This window comes from Biomphalaria glabrata, chromosome 13 (assembly GCF_947242115.1).
Source record: "Biomphalaria glabrata chromosome 13, xgBioGlab47.1, whole genome shotgun sequence".
Taxonomy (NCBI): domain Eukaryota; kingdom Metazoa; phylum Mollusca; class Gastropoda; family Planorbidae; genus Biomphalaria; species Biomphalaria glabrata.
In genome coordinates, this window is record NC_074723.1 from 9,462,718 (window position 1) to 9,476,364 (window position 13,647).

Here is a 13,647-nt window from a genome sequence, read left to right on the forward strand (position 1 = left end):
ATTACAACTACCAGTAACATAACTTGTACATTTTGTTTTCATTTAAAATTTGATTCATACATTGACTAAAAATGATTATATATGAAATATATATGTATTTTAATATTCCCATTGGATGGAAGATTTCAAGTCTTATGACATTCATTTTATTACTATAACATATCTTCTTAATTTTGTCTGTATTTGCCATGCTTACATATGTTATTATTGTGAAGAATTCTAAAACTAGAATACGGCATATTATTGAATATTATTTTTATACATGAAAGAAGCATCTGTAATACCTTTGTACGTTAGTAGCATTATTATATATAAGATTGAGCGGTTGCAGTTCCGTTTTACTCAACATGCGTCCCGCTTAGGAAGAGGGGGGTATATGTCACGTCCCTAGTGACACCTCATTGTTTACAAATGAGGACATTGTACCTATCTCAAATCAGGTCAGCGTACCCACGCTTAAATGCCAGAAAGATGCCGATTAAAACTTAGCTCAAGACTACAGCAGGGAAACAAAATTAGCATAGCTTAAGTTACAAACACAGTTCCTAGTGACACCTCATTGTTCACAAAATGAGGACATTGTACCTATTTCAAATCAGGTCAGCGCACTCACGCTTTAATGCCAGAAAGACACCGATTAAAGCTTAGTTCAAGGCTACAGCAGGGAAACATAATTAACGTAGGTTAAATGACAAAAACAATTAAAAGGAAAATTAAATGTAAACGGGTCAAGGAGTCAAGGATGGGTATTGAATTGTCACTGTTCTTTATCCTAAAGAAAGATATAAAAGGCGGACTGTTAGCTTGAGACGAGGGAGAGCGCTAGAAAGTTAGACTTAGTAGTCGCTAGTTTTTAAAGTAAATATTTACTCATTTTATTGAACATTTCACTGAATCCTGTATCTGTTATATATATCTTTGTACATACATTTATTGTTTCAAGTTCAAGTTTTAAATAATTAAAACTAGAGAAAACATATCAGCACTTTGTTACTTCATTACTTGTTAAAGTGTTTGAACCATAATCAAGGCACCTCCGAACCCGCATATGTCACAAGTTTATAGCATCAAGATCTGCAGGTTCAATAAACGTAATAAACACGTGACATCCATCACCACCAGTGTAATGGACTCGGGGTTTCTGTTCTGCTTCCCTCTAGGACTAATCGCCTAAAGACCATTTCCACCGGGGCGTACATTAAGACTACAAGCGCTGCCTGGAGGCATGCAATCTGACGATCGATCTCGTTCTCAATGACCTTAAATGTCGCAAGACTGAAGCAGAAAGTTAAGCATAGTCTAATGTTATTTCAGTGATTGATTGTTTTATATCAATCAACCTAAATTGTACAACTCTTAACATTTGCGGGCCATTACAGTATTCTACAGGTCACCTGTGGATGCACGAGTCACGCAGCAGTGAACTGTAACCAGTCATAACAAGGCTGTTACAACAACCACGACGCCACCAAAACTGCCAAAGAACAGGTCTAAACCTGTAAAAAAAATCGTTGGACTAAGTTACTACACCGCTTAGGCATTTCACCTTAATGTCTTGAGTGGGGGAGATAACAAGATATCTCACCCAACGCTGAATCCAAGATAAGCATTCTACCTGCAGACACGCTAATCGTGGTGAGTTGTTCCCCCTCCTCTTCTCATGTTGTAATAGATTCTTATTCTAAGATTATTTTAGCAAATGAAATAAAATGGTAGTGTTTCTATAATCACAATGTTTCTTACAATAACTGTCTTAAAACAAAGCTAAACTGAAAGTCATAAAATTGAATCTGAATTGATTTGTGGGTTTATTTCTGCTGAATCGCATGGTATGCAAATTTATGACATTAACGGTATAAATTATGTTAGAATCGTTGGTGCAACCCCAGATTTTTATTGGTAATGTAAAGGGCTGTTTTTCATATTAAACTATTGTGTTTTGTATTATTCAATTCTTAACGTACAATTCTTTACGTACAATTCTTGACGTACAATTCTTGACGTACAATTCTTGACGTACAATTCTTGACGTACAATTCTTGACGTACAATTCTTGACGTACAATTCTTTACGTACAATTCTTGACGTACAATTCTTGACGTACAATTCTTGAAGTACAATTCATGACGTACAATTCTTGACGTACAATTCTTTACTCTTTGTTTTTCACTAGTAATGTTTTCTGAGATTCGGATGCTCAGAAAATTGTTAAAGAATTATCTTTGCTTTAATTTGTCTTCAACTTTAAGGCGTTCATTTCATCAGTATTAGGCACGCCTTGTTTTGAAGACTGGTGTTTGATTGCAAACATGAAAACATTTCATAATTCTCCTAACACACTTGCTCACAAAAACAGACGTATTGTCTAGAGCAGTGGTTTTACTTTTTTTTTTCCTTTACGGAACACTTCACACATTCCAAGTTTTTAGCGGAACACTTTTGCTTATTTTATTCACATGCTGGCCTACTAGTTAACTAGTCCAGTAATTCGTGGAACGCATATTCAGGCCTCACGGAACACTAGGGCTTCGCGGAACACAGTTTGGGAACTACTGGTCTAGAGATTAAAATAGCTGATACGGCGAGAAAGGTGGTTGCGTGTGTATTACGTACGAATGGCGTAACTTTGTTCAAACATCTAAATGACTTAATGATACTGCCCAACTTCTGAAGAAAAGTTATTACACTGGACTTCTGAAAAAAAACTTTGTTTTTTCGTTATTTGTGTATTATTATTTATTATTCATCATTCTTCTATCATTCATCTATTGATCAATAATCATTCATTTTTTATGTTTCATTAATTCATTTATCATTCGCTTATTATTTCATCTTCATTCTTTCATCATGCATTTATCCTGTCTTTATTTTTCTACCAGTTTTTGTAAAGAATAATTTGTATTTTACTTTTCAGTATATATTATTTCTGTCAGTGAGCACTCTCATCATTGCATGTCATTTTTTTAAAATTGTTTTCTCCTTGCTGTATTGTAGACATCCGTAGCCACTAAATAGATGACTAAATGGCATCCAAAGTCACTAATTTTCTCGTGTGATACAGATAAGAGTACACGCTTGCGAGAGGCTAGACCAAGCGATTGAAGAAATCCAGTTGGATTGGAAAACAGATTAAGAAGTGAAAGAAGAGAAAAACATTTCTGAACGTTTCAAGATGATTGATACAGTTTTTATGTCACTTCTTCTGCTTCTGAAAGTTACTGATTGGTGATGACTTGAAGATTAGTTTATGTGAGGCCAGGTCACCTGAAGTTGTTTTTTTTTCTTTTTTACAAACAGCAAATAGACAGCAACTGTTAGTCATTGCCAGCAATCAATAAAACTAGTTAGGGTCTTATGCAATTTTCTCTTTATCTCTGTAACTTACACTCTCTCTCTCTCTCTCTCTCTCTCTCTCTCTCTCTCTCTCTCTGTGTATGCGTTTCTCTCTTTTAAAAAGAGAGACAGAGAGAAAGAAAAATGACATGGAAGGAAAAGGGTGAGGGGGGTTAAGTTAAGAAAGAAAGATAAATATAAATTGAAAAAAAAAAAGGTCCAATGTTGAGTATGTGACCTGTTGAACCAAACCAGGACTTTAAACGTGGTCCGGATTGAATGTTGTTTATGTCTGATGGATGATTTAACCACACTTTTACTAAGTAAATAAAATACAGTACATCTGTTTGTAGTTAAATATTGTGCATTGTATTTAGTGACAGCATAAAGTAGTGACCTAACCAGACAGATTAATTACAGAATACGAGTAGACAGAGAGAGTAGGTTCAGACAGAGAGAATAGGTTCAGACACAGAGAATAGGTTCAGAAAGACAGAATAGGTTCAGACACAGAGAATAGGTTCAGACACAGAGAATAGGTTTAGACAGAGAGAGTAGGTTCAGACACAGAGAATAGGTTCAGAAAGACAGAATAGGTTCAGACACAGAGAATAGGTTCAGACACAGAGAGTAGGTTCAGACACAGAGAATAGGTTCAGACACAGAGAATAGGTTCAGAAAGACAGAATAGGTTCAGACACAGAGAATAGGTTCAGACACAGAGAGTAGGTTCAGACACAGAGAATAGGTTCAGACACAGAGAATAGGATCAAACAGAGACAATAGGTTCAGACACAGAGAATAGGTTCAGACACAGAGAATAGGTTCAGAAAGACAGAATAGGTTCAGACACAGATAATAGGTTCAGACACAGAGAGAATATGTTCAGACACAGAGAGTAGGTTCAGACACAGAGAATAGGTTCAGACACAGAGAATAGGATCAGACAGAGACAATAGGTTCAGACACAGAGAATAGGTTCAGACACAGAGAATAGGTTCAGACAGAGACAATAGGTTCATACACAGAGAGAAGGTTCAGACTTTGGGCAAAGAAGCTTCGTGAATTGACTGCTGGGAAATATCGACGGGTCCAAAGACACTACGATTATCCCATTAAGTAAAAAAAACATTGTTGAAGTCTTCACAAGTCTTATCAAGTGTATCTTTGTTTTCTTATCCTTTTGTCCCTTGAATTGTGTTCTCGTACTTATGTTTAAATTTGTACAAAGAGCTCCTTCTTCCCTAGTGCTATTAGAGCATGGAATGGGTTGCCTGAGCTAGCCAGGAAAACCAGTGACTTGGCAGAATTTAAGTCATTGGTTAATATGCATGACTAAATGCATAATGCGTATGACGTAATCATCTTCTTTTTTGAAGTAATGTCTGTATTATATAAGATAAGATAAGATAAGTAATAATTGTCAAGTCATTATGTCAAGTCAAGAACATCAAACATAAAACACATTCGGTCCGAACAAAATTCAGACTACGACGTTTCCGTTCTCTGCCCGACCAAAAAAAAACAACAACATATAATTCTTATTATAAGTTTCATATTATAATAATTTTTTTAAAGAGTCGTTCTTTAAAGTTCACGTAGGTCGATAAAAAAAAACACTATAATAAACTAACACTATTCTTCTAGAAAAAAAAAAGACAGACAATCGTGACTCGCCATCACCTAATTGCAATCACTGTTATTGTCTGACCAACTGTAGTTATGTAAAGATTTGTGATTATAATGGTTTGTTCTGTTTTGAGACGCACCAATCGTCTTTTGTTCTTGATGACTGATCATCTGGAATAGTGGAATACGCTCTAAAAAAAAATGTATGAGGTACTGAGAGAGCCATAAAGACAATTCTCGAACCCTAAAGTGATCATAAAGAACTAAAGAAAAGGTATCAGACAGACAAAGTCAATCAAATTTCTCGAATAGAAAAAAAAACTAAATATTTTTTTTTTATGAACAGATAACCATACTATATTGCACTTCATTGACTGTTAGTTATGTTGATTTGCAGACTTTTAGTTATTGCTTATTTACAGACTTTTAGTTATTGCTGATTTACAGACTTTTAGTTATTGCTTATTTACAGACTTTTAGCTATTGCTGATTTACAGACTTTTAGTTATTGCTGATTTACAGACTTTTAGTTATTGCTTATTTAAAGACTTTTAGTGATTGCTGATTTACAGACTTTTAGTGATTGCTGATTTACAGACTTTTAGTTATTGCTGATTTACATTACAGACTTTTATAATTGACTAGCAAATATATAGATATACACAATATAGGCCTACTATTTTCAATTAAATATTCTATTGTAATAACATGTCAACTAACCACGTGACCGTTCAGTAAATGGCGCTAAAACGGCAGCAAGAAGAAGCAGACGAGAGTTAGAACTATACACATGCATCTGTATGTAAAAAAATCACTACACTGTGATGATGTGATCTTTACTTGACCTGATTCCATACCCAGGTGCCCTAACAATAAATTGTCTACAAAAGCACGTTTCAACGCACTTCCTCGACAGCTCCGGATTTCCCCGACTTCCGGAAAGGTCAACGCAAAGAAAAAAAGGTTACATGTTAAATTTTTAAAAATTGTGATCGATAGTTGACATGTGTATCTTAAAGCCACCTGTTACTACAATCTTCCATCATGAGATTTTTAAAAATCAACGTGGATGGTCATCTGTAGCATCCAGTGTAGTGACCAAACATTCGCACTTGACTACATGTCTTTCTTTTTTTTTTTAACTGATTTGTAACAAAACTAATATCAACCCACTCTGGTAAACTTGCGTCTTCAAAATTATCTTGCATAACAAATATTCAGAAGAGCAAAACCAAGAAAATAATACAGGGTTAGTTCAGTCCAAGTTTACATTCATGTTTAAACAAAGTAATAGAATATAGACTATCTCAACTTTGTTACTATTTCGACACAAGACACAAATTCGTTTCAAAGGTAGTCAATTCAAACAGATTTTAAAGCAAATATATATATATGTGCAAATAAAACTAACTATTAATTAAACATACAAACCAACAAAACAAGGGGATTAGCACAGTCCCGCTCTCCCTTTCATTATATGTATACACCACAATCTTTATTCTTTCTCTCACTCTCTCTCTCTCTCTCTCTCTCTATCTCTCTCTCTCTCTCTCTCTCTCTCTCTCTCACACACACACACACACACACACTATTTCTATCTTTCTCCTCTACACAATTCCAAGCTTCAAAATCTTCAAATTTCTACACATTTTGTAGCACAGAAGATTTATTTTTAAAAGACTCAGCCCAAGATAAACTAAAAGAACTCTACAACATCAACGTGAAGGGGAAAAAAAAAGAACAAATAATTAAGATTGAAAGCAACCGGAAGTGAGAAACTGATCTCGTTCTGACCCTCCGACCCATTTAGCCAGGTCAAAGAACTGTTCAATTTCGGGCAACTTGTCAAATAGAACGGTCAATAGAGCCTAGAATTAAAACAGTAATTTTCTATCACAAAGTTTCATTACTTGGGAATTTGACACTGTACCCTAGGTCAGAGTAATCTACTTTTTTTTTCTTTATAATCCACGCATTAAGAAAGAAAAAGAAGAGCAAGAGATTTCAAGAAATGTAGTAGCGATATAATGAGACCTTATTAACAAAAATAAGACAATAAAAAGAGAAAAATCTGAGACATCTTTACACTAAATCAATTATAAAGTGTCGAGAATGCCATAGTGTAAGATCACGGATACAAAGAAATAATAACAAGATTACAAAGAGAGATAGTGTTATCACACAAACTCAAAGGCAGCCCCCGCAGAATCCGCCAACAGAAAAGGAATATTCAAGCCATGTTCTTGTTTTCATTGTATAAGTATTAAACTATCAAAGAATCATTTGACTGGAAAACAAACTAAAAACATATTATCAATAATAAGACTTGCAGACCTTTTGGCAATAAAAGTAAATGTAACTAAAGTCATAATAGCTTTTCAATAACTTTTTACAATTATTTTTTTTTTGACATCTCAGTGTTATAGACGGACGGTTGAACAGACAGACCACACAAAACTCAGATCGGCTTTTTCTCTTTCAAAGCCCTCTTCGTACTACAAGAGCGTTAAGAAGTTCAATATTAGACAGTGTTGAAACATGAACAAAAGATATATAGTTCATTCAAATACTTATCTATATAAGTAAGTAAAGTTCACCTTTCAGAAATTGAGATATATATGTAGATAGGGAAGATGATGTCATATGGCCAGCACAAATACCACCCCCATTTATTTTTCCCCATCTAAAAGAAGGTAACCATTAGAGTTAGGTGGACCCATCGGCGCCCTAAAATTCGTGAAATTAAAAATTCCAGTGTTCACCAACATTCGAACCCGGAAGCCAAGCGCGTTACCACTCAGCCACCACACACCCTTTGTTTATCTATGCTTCAGTTGTTGTTTTTTTTACCGGATACACATAAAAATATTTCTGTGTAGGATTCGACCCTTCTGTGTGTGTGTGTGTGTACACGTTTCTGTGATAGGCGGCATTGTCGTCATTTGGTCTTAGGACAAACGACTCCAGAACATGAGACTGAAAGGTTGTGTTATTGCAGTGAGTTAGATTTTGTTTAAAAATATTATTACTTCAGTCTAGTATATTTATTTTATCTTATATTAACTTAATTTTGTCTATATTATAATAAAAGTTCTTATGTTTAGTTGTGTTCATAAAGAAGTTATTCAAGTTAATTCAAGTTTTAGAATTTAAAATGTAATACGCCTAGAGTGTGGTATAGTTGTCTACCAGAAGTTTGGTGCTACAAGTCAACAAAACCCTCAATCATGACTATTTCATTACAAAACTTATATCAACTTCCTTCGGTCTATCTATTTCATTACAAAGCTTATATCAACTTCCTTCTGTCTGTCTATTTCATTACAATGCTTATATCAACTTCCTTCTGTCTGTCTATTTCATTACAAAGCTTATATCAACTTCCTTCTGTCTGTCTATTGCATTACAAAGCTTATATCAACTTCCTTCTGTCTGTCTATTTCATTACAAAGCTTATATCAACTTCCTTCTGTCTGTCTATTTCATTACAAAGCTTATATCAACTTCCTTCGGTCTGTCTATTCGTAATTAATCATTTTGTTTGATATTGAAAAAGGAAAAAAATATTAAATTATTGAGCTACAAGTTGTAAATATAGAGTTCTTCTCCTTAGATAAGCTAAATATGCTGGGTTTTTTTTTTTTTCATTTCTTAAAATTTAAGTATCATTGTCTATTTTTCATTCAAAAACAAATTGAATGCCATTGAATGAGGTTCTAACTAAGGCTAAGGACAGAGGGGAATGGAGGAAGACGGTTGACGAATCTTGCGTGGTGCCCCAACGGTCCAACAGACTAAGATATAGGTAAAGGTAAAGGGCATCTATTTTTAAAAATTGATAAAATATGTGTGTGTCTATAACATATTGATCTTATATCCGTAAGACCATATACAACAGAAAAGTCATGGTATGTCTCTGATTGGACAAGCCTTTGATCAGTGGTAACGAATGTCAACATACAGTGTGTTTTTTTTTTTCTAATCCCATTGCCCCGGTGTCCATAGAATATTTCTTCTGAACGACAAACAAGAGACGACCGTTGACACTTCTAAAGGAGAAAAAGAGAGACCCAGAGAGAGAGACAGAGAGAGAGAGACAGAGAGAGAGAGAGAGACAGAGAGAGAGAGAGAGAGCAATCTCAGCTAATTGACCGGCCAATGATTTGCTTGTTTGGTGACATTTTTTTTTATCTAGTAGAAAATTGTTTGGGGTGAGATTTTTTAAAACTAATATTTAACTGATGAAAAATAGAATATAGAAAAGAGAGAGAGAGAGAGAGAAAGTGAGAGAGGGAAAGAGAGAGAAAGAGAGACAGACAGACAGAAAAAGTGAAAGAGAATGAAAGAGAGAGAGAAAGAGAGAGAGAGAAACAAAGAGAAAGAGAGAGAGAGAGACAGACAAAGAGAGAGAGAGAGAAAGAAAGAGAAAGAGAGAGACAGACAGAGAAGAGAAAGAGAGAGAAAGAAAGAGAGAAAGATAAAGCAAGTGAAATTGTGAGGGAAGAGGTTTGTAGAGATAAAGAAAGGCGTGAATAGAGAATAGAGAGAAAGGGACAGCTAGAGCGAGGTAAATGTGGAGAGAGAGAGAGAGAGAGATTTGATAGGTGGGAGTAGGAGAAGGAGAACGAGTGAGGGCGGTGAGGCAGATAGAGAGGTGAGGAGACACAGGGCTGGAGAGAGAAAGATGTCAGGAGAGAAACGAAGGGAAGAGAACGTGAGTACAGAGATAAAAAAAAAAAAAAACTCAATTGCAAGTTTATTGAGAATCTCTCCTTCTCCTGTCTCTAGTCTGGTGGACCACGCACACGTCAATGGACCACTTCACACCCATCAGCCGTCAGTAACATTGGTCCACCCTTTTCGCTTGTCATCTACTGTTTCGTTCATAATATGTTGTTGTTTTTATCCTTCAGTATCTGGCACTGATCAGCACACTACCGCCTTGGCACATTCCGTTTGGCACACTTCATTTGTCACATTTTGACACTGATAATAATAATAATAATAATAATAATCAGCCTACTTAGGTCGCCATAACCAAGTTGCAAAGTTGATACACCAACACCTGGCTTTGACGTACAAATTGATCGGTAAGGACACTCCCCCTTATTATAAATACTCTCCGCAAGAGGTTCTCGAGTCTACTGATCATCTGCTGTACTGGGATAGGCCTATTCTGACCGACAAAACGGTAGATTTCAATCGCCCGGATCTGCTGTTCATCGATAAAAAAGAAAAAACCGCTACCATTATCGATATCGCCGTACCACTGTCTCATAATTTGAGAAAAACTGAGATAGAAAAACAAAGAAAATATGGGAACCTAGGCTTGGAGATTAAGCGTCTATGGAAATTGTCCAAAATAACAATATACCCCATTGTTATATCAACCGAGGGGATAATAACAACTGACCTCACAGACACCTTCAAGGCCCTTAACATTCCTAGGAACATCTTCGTTGCCTGTCAGAGGGCGGTACTGCTGCAGACCTGCCACATCACCAGAAAATTCCTCAGTGGAAACTGTTAAAGGGACTACGATGAATTTTGTTTCTCTTTAGCGAAACTCGACCCTGGCAGTGCCAGAGAATGACTACTCGTTCATTTCTAACATAATAATAATAATAATTGTATTTATAAAGCGCTGTTAACAAACAAAATGTAGTCTCAAGGCTCTGTGTTAACATTACAAACATAAACACGAGAGCTAAAATGACAAACTAATCTTAAAATGTTTTAAACTGGTAGGTCTTGATGTTCTTCTTGAAAGTAGTGTAGCATGAAAGTAGTATAGCAATTTCTGAGATCAATGGGGAGTGAGTTCCAAACCTTTGGTTCGTGCACTGAAAAAGCCCGCAGACCGTAGTTTTTGAGGGAGAAACGTGGCACCACTAAAAGTGTCCATTGAGAGCAGGTGTGATCAAATCTCTAAGGTACAGGGCATTTCTTTGTTGTAGTTACACTGATGACAAAGTGTGGCCACCTTGTAGTCGATTCTTGCTATCACAGGAAGCCAATGGAGCGTTCGCAAGAGCGTAGTAGCAGAATCTCGTCTTGTTTTTTTTAAGGACTATACGTTCTGACAATTGTTCTGTATACGTTGCAGCTTGGCTATTTTGTCATCGGGTATACCTGCTAGCACGGCGTTGCAGTAGTCAAGGCGGGAGAGTATGAATGCCACAGCTAGCGGTTTTGTTGACTCCGTTGTTAAATATGGTCGGATCTGGCCTAATCTGCGCAGCTGCAGATAAAGACCCTTGTAGAGCTGACTTATGTGTGGATCGAAAGATAGAGTATGTATACATAGTGTACAGTACTGGGCCTAGAACTGGTCCATGGGGTACTCCGTACTTCAAGAGTAACCTGTTGATTCTGTCCAGCTAACAACGACACTTTGGGTGCGTTCAGTCAGGTAGGATCCAAGCCACTTAAGGACGATTCCTGCTATACCTAACGGGCCAGAGAATCTGACCATCATAATTTCATGGTATAGCGTATCAAAGGCTGCGGACAAGTCAAGCATGGAAAGTATTTAAATGTGTCGGAAATGTGAAGTCGTTTTGTACCCTGACCACTGCTGTCACTGATCTGAAGTTATAGCTTTCCATTATAGTTAGCAATGTTTGACAGTGCCATTGTTATGCGACCATAGTAGAGCAATTTGTGGCGTTTGTACTTTATCGAAGTGAAATGTTTGCACCATGACATAAGACAGTTTGGAAGCATTTTATCTACATCGATGGAGCTTTGAATTATTTTTAAGCGCTGAAATTTTATAGAAAAAAAAAAGTATAATAAAAACTTTTTACACTGGATGTAGTATTTTATCTTTAAGAGGGATTTCTAGAAATATTCGATTTACACATGTTGGGGTTATTAATCTTTTTTTTTTTCAATTTTTAATTCTACACAAGTTTTTAACATTGTGGCACAAAATTATTATTATATTATATTATTATATATATGTAAGTGCATGACTGATCCAAACTAATGGATACAATTACACTTTATAAAGGCTTTTTTTTTAATCATGTCCATTTATATACTTTAATGCAGATAAATCAAATTAACTTGAACATCAATATCCCCCAGTAGGTCAAATAATTAGGTACTTTTTAAAATCTTTTGATGCTGCCCACCAACTCTTGACAAGCTTTACTAAACGTTGAATTCTTACCTTACTTTGCCTGTGACGTAGAGACTTCCGGTCTGTTATCATGTTTACCTTTTGTTTTTTCTTAACCTACTTCTTTGTTTTATTTTTTTAGAAAGATTATAACAACTCTTTCTGTCTGTCTGTCTGTCTGTCTGGTAAAAAGCGTGTACACGTTATTTCTCCCACACCCAGTCTCGGATTACGTTGAAACTTTGCACAATTATTCATTGGCATAGACAAGACATGAATCAATTTTATTTAAAGTAAGCGTTAATTACTGGAATTCATTTTTTTTTTATTTGATACCAACAAGGGAAACTAATCCTTCAGTATTCGTATATATATATATATATATATATATATATATATATATATATATATATATATATATATATATATATATATATATTGTTGTAAACTTGTTCCCCCCGACTGACCATTTTTTTCCCACGTGAGAACTTTTTGAATTTCGTTTATGTTTGGAGGCGAAACTGACCTGAGCGAGTGTGTTGATGTGTAAAGTAACTGGGGTGATGATCGCGGACTTTTCCAACGGGGGATTGTTTTTCTTGAATCGGTTTTTGTGAATAGTTGTGTGTACATTTGATTAGGAGAACTGTGAAATTATTTCGATTACTTGGATTATTGACTGTTCGTAGTGGATTGTGCTTCTGCAACCAGAAGGATATCGGAGCCCTGGCAATCAGTGAGTTAACTTTCTTCAGTCTACTCCAAAGCCGTAACAATATATATATATATATATATATATATATATATATATATATATATATATATATATATATATATATATATATATGGCTAAATGTGTTGGGTTTAGTCCCCTTAAATAATTTTTTAAGCTATTTCTCCCACGAGCATTCTCCGATCATATTGATACTTTAACCAATTATTTATTGTATGTAATAAAATATGAGTCAATAAAAAAAAATATTAGTAATTATTTATTTGTTTATATTGAATACAGAAAAATAACTTGTATAATATTTATAGATGTAGTTTTAAGGGTTGAGTTCTCGGAACTCAGTTCTAAGCAGCTTTCTTCATCTGCTCCCATGTCATTCCAGTATCCTCAGCTTCTCTGATGACTAAACTCTTCCAGGTTTGCTTAGATCTGCCCACTTTTCCTCTTTTCTTGTAGATTTTAATCAAGTGCCTGACTTGCAACATTGGTAGCTGTTTTTCGCAGGGTGTGTCTCCTATCCAGCTCCACTTTCCATTATTGATTTCTTGGTATCTCTCCAACCAGTTGACAGTGGTCTTGTCCCACATGATTGGTAGCACACTAAAGAAAGAAGTCAGAACTATTAGCTCTCTGAACGCTATGCTTCTCACCTCCTGCTTGCTACGCCGATGAAAGTAGAGAGCTTAGCCTTATGGTTTATCTGCAATAACAGCGAACACGCCTCTGGCTGTAATCAACTTTCGAATCCATCAATGCAATAAGAAACAATAAATAAATCAACGAAACCCTATGCCAAAAAAAATGTTATTAATTAAAAGAATTATTT